This window comes from Monodelphis domestica, chromosome 4, assembly GCF_027887165.1.
Source record: "Monodelphis domestica isolate mMonDom1 chromosome 4, mMonDom1.pri, whole genome shotgun sequence".
Taxonomy (NCBI): Eukaryota; Metazoa; Chordata; class Mammalia; order Didelphimorphia; family Didelphidae; genus Monodelphis; species Monodelphis domestica.
The window spans coordinates 360,647,281-360,655,335 of NC_077230.1; the positions used below are offsets into that span (position 1 = coordinate 360,647,281).

General features: G+C 39.0%; 1 pseudogene; it reads right to left on the reverse strand.

Moving 5' to 3' along the window:
* Window positions 1-299: 299 nt before the first annotated feature.
* On the reverse strand, window positions 300-2,722 carry LOC100023772 (U2 small nuclear ribonucleoprotein B''-like; annotated as a pseudogene).
* Between the last annotated feature and the right edge of the window lie 5,333 nt (window positions 2,723-8,055).

Genomic DNA, 8,055 nt, shown 5'->3' on the forward strand with positions numbered 1-8,055 from the left:
ATGTCAAGGTTCCATAGGATCCAAAATCCCTGGGAAAATGGAGGCTTGAACAAATCCAACCAATCAGTATAGTCAATATTCCTTTCATTTTCCCATTCCTGTCTCCAGGCTTGGCTCTCTTTCCATTGAGCTGTCTACCTATTCAAAGGCATCTGAGTTTTTTAAAAAGTTTATACAAAATGTTTTACTACTTTCATTACTGATCTCAGAAAACTCAAAATTTCTAAATTATAAATTTTTTTAAAATGAAAAACAAAAACCATAAATAAAACCAAGTCATTCCAATAATATCCATAAAACTATTTCTTGGCATATGTCATCTTCATAGCATGGAATGATATGAAATCCTTGCACGGCATCTCTGGCTACACCAGCCTGTCCATCATTTTCAAATTTCACAAAAACAATATAATGTCCCCCAAGTTCCAAGCACACCTTCTTTGAAACCAGGAAACTGATTAAACAGCATAGATAACATCATTTCATTAGTCTCTTCTGGCAAGTTATTTAGGAATAAAATATCATTCAGTGGGTAATCAGGCACCTGAGGATTTGAGGTTGCATTTCCTTGGCTGTTACCTGAATTTGGTGTGGCCTGACCAGGCTTTTTATTTGCAGCATTAGCAGTTTACTCCAAAGATTTAGCCTTTTTCTTTTCTTTTCCTTATCAGCAAAAGGGCCACACATTTTAGAGATTACATCACAGTCTGGTTTTGCATATTGAATTCATATTGGCTTACCATAAAATGGAAAACCTTGTAACTGTTTCAAGGCATTTGTAGATGAGCCAAGTTCTTTAAATATAACAAATGCTAACCTTCTCCTCTTCCTTGTTTTTAAAGCCACAATATCTACCACATGGCCAAACTGAGAAAAGAATGCAGACAATGATCTCTTACGTTTTTCTTTTTTATTTTATTACACATGTTGTCGACATAAACTGCATGATTTAGTCTAATATCCATGTTTTAAATTGGATTTCTGAGAAGCCTAGAGGGCTTCAGTTGCCTCTTGCAATATTCACTCTGTACCATAAATCAAAAGAGCTCATTTCCTTGTTTTTATAGGGTAATTAGGCAGTGTGGTCAAGGAGAGAGAGAGCTGCCTTTGGAGTCAAGAAGACCTTTGACCATGTGGCCCAGGGGAAGTGAGTGTCCCTACACAGCTTTTTTTTTAAACCCTTATCCTCTGTCTTAAAATCAATGCTGTGGGGGGACAGCTGGGTAGCTCAGTGGATTGAGTGTCAGGCCTAGAGGCGAGAGGTCCTAGGTTTAAATATGGTTTCAGACACTTCCTAGCTGTGTGACCCTTACTGCTCTTCTGCCTTAAAACCAATAATATGGAAGGTAAAGATTAAAAAAAAACCTCAGTGTTGTGTATTAGCCACAGGGCCAAAAAGCAGTGAAGCCTAGACAATGGTAGTTAAATGACTTGCTCAGAGTAACACAGGAAATGTCCAAGGGCACATTTGAACACAGGACCTCCAGTATCTATCCATTGAGCCACTACCTACCCCACTCACCCACCCAGTAATCCTTAAAGACTATGAGTTGCAAAAAAAATTGTCTGTCTGCTTTAACAAAAGAGGCTTCCTAACCAGGAACAGATAAATGGAAGAATGAATGAATGAATGCAATATTTATTAAGTGCTTACTCTATGCAAAGCACTGTGCTAAACACTGGGGATAAAAATGGAAAAAACAAACAGTCCCAGTTCTCAAGAAGCTCACATTCTAATGGAGTCTTTGGTATTAATGGAATACTAGGTCTAGGTCAAAAAAATTAAACTGATATATCTAGAGAATTCTGTAGACAGTATATACTTCAATTTCATCATTACATTAGGCAAAGTTTCTCATGCTATTCTTGTGGGGGAAATAGAGGAAAGGTCTAGAAGTGAGTTCAATTAGTGGGATTTGAGTCTAGTGAAAAACCAGACCCAAAGGATTAGCAATAACCAGTCACATCAGCTTGAAAGGATGTCTTCAGTGAAGTGCCCCAAGGATCTATCGTTAGCCCTGTATGGTGTTCAGCAATTTTGCTGGTGATTTGGATAAAAGCACAAAGGGCCAAAGCTAACACAAAACTGAGAGGAATAATTAACATATTGGATAATAGTGTCAGGATCTCAAAAGGTCTCTATAGGCTAAAACATTGGGCCAGTTGAGTCTGAGGAAATAAAATGTAATTTTATACTTAGGTTCAAAAATGCATCTTAACCAATACAGGATGGGAGAGGTATAGCTAGACAATATGAAGAAAATCTGTGAGGATTGGAATTCAGTGGACTATAAATCGTATGAAGGGCATACATGTTACATTGACTGGCAAGCATAAAAGTTAATTCACATATATTTTTAAAGTGGCATTGCATATGGAACAAAAAAGTGATCATTCTCCTATCCTCAGCCCTGGTCAGGCTACATCTGGAATTTTGTGGTCATGTTTGAGAAGCACATTTTAGGAAAGATATAGACAAGCTGTAACATGGTCAGAACTCTTGGTCCATTTTTGCCTTACTTTCTTCCAGTGAATTCACTACTTCCAAACTGATTTTGGACAGCTCCACCTTGCATCCATAAAAATAATAAGATTACTGACCATCAGAGCAGAAAGGACCTTACAGATAATCCACCCTAGTTCTCTGATATTACAAGGGAAGACCTAGAGAAGGGGAATGATTTGTCCAAGGTCACACAGAGCCAAGACTGGAACTCAGGTCTCCTGATTCTTGGCTTATTGCCCTTTCCCCAGTGCTGATCTGCCTTCTAAGAATATTAAGAAAATGTATAACTTGCTATTCTTTTCCCATTCTCAAGAAACTCCATTGAGTCTAGTTGCCACTATTCAGGTGCCATATATTAAATCCTCTATTTCTGTCTCCTCATTCTACATTCCATGGAGAATACACCCACAGACTGCCACAGACAGAGGCAGGGCAATGTAATAGGGAAAACACCTGACTTGGAGTTGGAAGACCTGATTGAATACTAGTTCTGTAGATTACTAGTTGTTTGACCTGAAACCAGTTATTTTATCTTCTGAGATTCAGAATCTGCCAAATGGGACTAATAATATTTCTATTCCTTATCTCACACCATTGTTATAAGGATTGTGTGCATTCATGAAGACAGATAACTTCATAGATAGACAATATGGCAGAAATATGAATTATTTAGGGAAGATCAATGATAGGATTTAGAACACCATTCACCCCCTTTTCTAATCCCTCATTTTATATATGAAGGATGTACCTTACCTAAAGTCACACAGGTAGGAATGAATAAAAAGCATTTACTAGATCAGTGATGATGAACCTTTTAGAGATGGAGTGCTGGGCCCCACCCTCCAGAAAAAGTGCCATATCCACCCACCCCCAGAGACCACATGCCATATCCCTCCCCTCCACATGCTGGGTACACTCACCCCTCTTTGTCTCACACAGGGGATGGAAAAAATGTTCCCATTGGGCTGCTGAAAGGAGTGAGTGAAGTAAGGAATATCCTCAGTGAGTTTAGAGAGGGAAAATGGAGTGACCTTAGCACTCCACTCCCCTCCAGCTCTGCTACCTGTGAGCCTCAGACCTTATCTGCTCTGCACTCCCATTGGGCTGCTGGATAGAGGGGAGAGGGATGTGAAAAATATCAAGCATGGTGGAAAGGTGGAAGGGAGCAGCTCTGTCCAAGTCCCTCTGCCTTTCTAGTAACAAACTCTGGAGGTGGGGGCTGGGGAGGGTGGCCACATACCCAGAGAGCCCTCTGTGTGCCATCTTTGGCACCTGTGCCATAAGTTTGCCATCACTGTACTAGATGCTTTCTGTGTGCCAAGCATTCTGTTAACATTGGGAACACAAATACCAAAAAAGACCAAATAAACAAAAACAAAAACAGGGAAATCCCTGCTCTCAAGGAACACATTCTAAAGGAGAGAGAAGGTATACATGTAGGCAGTTTCCATATAAGTTAGATGGGGAAATCCCACAGTCCTTAGGGCACTGTAGCTACTAAGAAATGAGTCATTCAATTTCTCTTGTGTAATTTCCATTAATAAGGCCATATCTGTTGAATCAGTTGACAGACCCAAGGTCTCTGGTGATAAGAACTCTTTTTCAGTTCTTTAATAGCTATTGTTGCTGAAAAGGCAGGGGCTACATCCCCTGAAGAGGCAGTACCAGGTTGTGTCTCTACCAAGGAAACTTCCCTGGTGAGAATCAGGTTAGAAGCAGAGCTCAGTCTTGGACTAAGAGGAAAGTTGGTGGAGACAGGAACACTACTATTCCCAATGTCCTTACTCATATAGAGATATTTGGTCAGTGGCTAATGCAGGTGGAAATGAAAGGCCTCTTCTCCACAAGGATTGCTTCCCTCTATTTATTAAGTAGGAGAACCATGGAACCCAAGTCCTCTGTCTCCAAAGTCAGAGTTTTTTCACTGTGCCATTCTGCCTCCTTTACATCAGCTCTCTCCATCCATCAAGGTAACATGAAATCCAATAATTACAACTACATCTCTCAAAGACAATTCAACAACTGATATCACCATACAAATGAATTCCAAGACAATGGAATAGATCCAATTACAGTGAATATAAAAACTAATGTATATCCCATTTTACTGTCATAAAACCTAAATCCAATCAATCACATTTTTAACAGAATTATACCTGTAAAGAATGCAAATTGATTAGGCTTAAAATGCAAAGTTCAATTATATAAAATAGAGTAAGTGATTAATCATGACAGCATTTGGCCATCTACCACTCCTAAGTATTTTGCAAGTATTATGTCTATATTTCTTACAGAGAAATCCATTATCCAAACAAAATTATAATAGAATCATAGAATTTCCATGTTAGAAGGAATATTTGAACCCAGCCAGTCAAATCCTTGTTATTATGCAAATGGAACTAAGGCCCAAATGGAAACTAAGGCCCAAAAGATAAAAATGACATGCCCAAGGTCACACAGCTAATTAGTGGCAGAACTAGGATTAATTCCTATGTCTTCTGGAACCTAAACCCCATATTACATCAAAAATACTCATAAAACCCCAGTCCCTCCACTTGATACAGGAAAGGTTTGTAGAAAGAAGAAAAAGCTATTAGAACATCATTTGTCATCAAGGTGACAAGACAAGGTACTCAGACTCTCTAATACCTTCACACCATCAAGATTCAAACAGCTCCTACTCTCCAACAATTTTTACTGAGGGCCTCTGAGACAGGACCATGACTCAAGCAAGAACTAGCCATAAAACACAGTTGAGAGCCCAAAGCTGGTTTTCTAAACTAATCCACTCAAATGCTGAGGGTTATTTATAGAACCAGAAAATTTTGAGCTGGAAAAGACCTCAGAGGCCATCTAATCTAATCCCCTCATTTTACAGATGAGAAAACTGAGGACCAGAGAAGATAAGTGACTTCCCCAAGACCACATAAAAGTAAACATGCAAACTCAGATTTCTAAATACAAACCAAGTACATTTTCTGTCATATCCCATTGCTTCCATATACTAATCTAATCTCAATAATTATTTTTCATAAAACAAGGCATTAACTTGTACCTTTCTTGACTCATCTTGGACCCATCACTATGTCCTTTGATTGTTAATCTTCCTCTCCCTTGGATATTCCAGAGTCGAAAACTGTCTGTTTCCTTGTGTATATTTCCTTCCTTACAACAGCTTCTGTCCATGTCAAAAGGAGGAACTCTTCATTTTTTGTGAAGTGTTAGGAAAGAAAAAGGAGCTCTGGGAGCCCCAAGTTTTATACAGGTGCAAGTTTCTTGCCTTCACCATGGATCCAGATATACCCTTTGTGAGATGTGAACTAAGTTAAGTCTTCAAAAACACAGAAATAGAAAGATGTAATGGCAACCCTAAAAACTGTGATATCATTTTATAAACAAGAATTGACTAAGACATAGGGTATGTAAATATAATAAAACAAGAAAATCAGAATTGACTTTGGTGGATGGTTAACCCCTATGGCTCCTTCAGTCCAGAAATCTCTGGAATAGGGAATATCCTGAGGACTGGGAGAAAACACTTTTTAATCAATTGATAAGCACTTATTATGCAGAATCACAAAGAATTTGAACCATGGAAAAGACTACCAGCTCTCTAGTACCACCATATACAAAAGAAACCACCACAACTCCATAATATACCCAACAATTGGTCATTAGCCTCTGCTTGAAGACCTTCAAAGGAAAAAACCCACCACTGCTAGAGGAAGTGCATTACCCTTTTGAACAGCTTTAATTAAGAGGAAAAAATTTTAATGGGGGGACAGTTCCTGACAACAAAGTTATATTTGCATCTTTCTGGTTTTACTCTCTGGGCCTAATGGAACAAATCTAATCTTTCTTCCACATGATAACCCTCTAAATATGTCAAGATGGATATCATGTACACTCCAAGTCTACTCTTCTGCAGGCTAAACATGCCCAGTACTTCAACAAGTCCTCACTCAATAAGGACTCGAGGCCCTTCATCATCTTGGTTGTAGGAGTATCCAAAGAGTGTCCTCTACAATTCTATTCTTTAGTTTTTTTGTGTCTTACTTAAATTATGGCAACCATTCAGAACTGAACAAAATATTCCAGATGAGGTCTAATGTAGACAGTACACAGTGGTATTTTTGCCTCCATAATCCTGGCAGGTACACCTCTCAATGTAACCCAAGGACACAATAGCTTTTTTTTGCCTGCTATGGTGCACTGTTGACTCCTGTTGAGTTTACACTCCCAAAAACACCCAGATATTTTTAGAACAACAATGCCTACCTCCTCTGTGAAGCTGACTTTTACACACTTGTTCCTATTGGATCCCATTTTATTAGGTTCAGTTCCAAGCATTGACATACCAAAAAACAAACAGTCCCCACTAAAAAATAGGAGGCTCTGGGAGGAGATGTAAAAGCAAATAAAATTCATTGTCTGTGATTTTATAGAAGTCTAATCACAACTTCCTATTGCCCCCCCTCACCCCCAGGAAAGAATCTATATGGAAAATCTACATTAGCAAAAGTAAATGGGAAGGCTGCTATAGCAAATTAGCCTAGAGGTACTATTTTAGTATGTTGGGTACTGGCCATGGTGCTGAAACAAGCCCCAATCACTTATATAACTGCAGCCACTAGCAGCAGAGCTGATAACAGTTTCTTCTATCTTGGTAGTAACTCAGACACATGTAGCCCAAGAAAGCAAAAATACTGTGGCTAGTCATTAATGTGCCAGAAGCTTCATCTGTGAACTGAATGGTTTCATCTTCAGGGAAACTTGAGATTTTAATTTCAAGAATGAATTTCCAGGAGCTACCCAGCTAAAAGAATCTGTCTGTGTCCCCTTCAGTGTCCAGAAGTCAGGGCCTCCCTAGTCTTATAAATTCCATATGGCCTGTGTTCCTGAAGTTATCTCTAACCATAATAGGAATGTTTTATTCTCCTTATTCCCTCCTAGATCCCTGTTAATTTATGCAAGTGTCTATGAGAGGCTGGGAAAAAGCAATGCCTTTTCCTGCTTGACACTGATGGTGGCCCAGGGTAATTTGTATCTCTCAAGCCAACCTTTCCCAAGTGCCAATGACTTTAGGTTTAATTCTGATTTTTAGGGGGAATTTTTAGAAAGAGATGATATAAGCCATTATACACAATCTCCTTGTCCCTTATCACAGAAAGCCCCCCCCCCAACCTGCTAGCTGCCCTCCAAAGGTAACTCTGGGATGTGTGCATTGGGAGAAATTATTCCTTCAGTATAAATGAGATCAATCAAGACCTCCTTCCTTGGGCAAGAGGCTTCCCCTCCAAACATATTTTCCCCCACCTCCCTAATACATGGACTCACTATGATCAGGCAGGATAAACCTGAAATGTAGGCAAAGAATGGGCACTTTTTATATGGTACAACTGAAAGACTCTAACCAACCCAAAATATCTCATATTGTCAAAAATGTTGAAATTCCGCTGTGAGACATCCACAGATTCATCAAATGTGTGGGTATTAATTTATTAAGACATAAAAAATCTATGCAAAAACAACATCAATATAATTTTTGA